At 33.0% G+C, this 836-nt stretch overlaps 1 long non-coding RNA gene across 1 annotated transcript; it reads left to right on the top strand.

Moving 5' to 3' along the window:
• The first annotated feature begins 477 nt into the window (after positions 1-477).
• On the top strand, positions 478-833 carry LOC110106715. The gene is made up of 3 exons (XR_002304274.2): positions 478-562; positions 637-720; positions 807-833. It is a non-coding gene; the product is annotated as an uncharacterized LOC110106715 (long non-coding RNA).
• The last annotated feature ends 3 nt before the right edge of the window (positions 834-836 follow it).

Below are 836 nucleotides of genomic sequence, written 5' to 3'. Positions count from 1 at the left end.
TGCTCATTCTTAACCTTTTTTTTTTTGAAACCCATCCATTGAACTGGTTTGGCTAGTTGGCCATAGGTTGACTGATCTAATGAAAGGTTTATGAATAATGGCATTATAATTATATTACATATTTAAATATGCAAATATGTTAATTGTATATTTAAACACTCTAAAATCTTAAATATTTAATAATAATATCTTCCTAACTATATATTTAAACATTATAAGACCCCAAACATTTTTTGTGTTAGATTTAGTTCTTGCTATTGCTGGTGGAGACGCAACTCTGTTTGACCAACTAATTCAGGTCGCACTTTTTTGCCAATTTTGACTGGTTTAATTGGGTCGATAATCATTCTATATTTTCAATCAAATCAGGCTGATCTGACAACCAATTCCCGGTTTAACCAGTTTGGTTTGAGCAACTAATTCTTAGCTTATTTGGAAGATTTGCCTTCTGAAACCTCTGGTGTAACCTTTCAAACTTCTCTTTGGTTAAATAGGTGTTAAATTAAGTGATGCATCGAAGAAACTGGGAAAGAAGTTTGCAACAGGAGCATCTATTGTTAAGGTAAACTTCCTTACGTTGTGGTTTTGCTATTATCTAAGCTTACAAAAAATAAAAATCTGGATGTTGGTTTGAAGGGTCCAACTGAGAAGGAGCAAATTGATGTCCAAGGGGATATTTCATATGATATAGTAGAATTCATCACAGAAACTTGGCGAGAGGTGATTTATCATTCCTTGAATAACAAGCATAACATAGAAGAGAATTTGAATTTTCTACACCAGTCTTCTCCTTCTCTATGTATCAGGTGCCAGAGTCTGCAATTTTCTTCATTGAA

The sequence above is a fragment of the Dendrobium catenatum genome, unplaced genomic scaffold (genome assembly GCF_001605985.2).
Source record: "Dendrobium catenatum unplaced genomic scaffold, ASM160598v2 original_scaffold_198442, whole genome shotgun sequence".
Classification (NCBI taxonomy): Eukaryota; Viridiplantae; Streptophyta; class Magnoliopsida; order Asparagales; family Orchidaceae; genus Dendrobium; species Dendrobium catenatum.
This window is presented reverse-complemented; position numbering and strand designations above follow the sequence as displayed.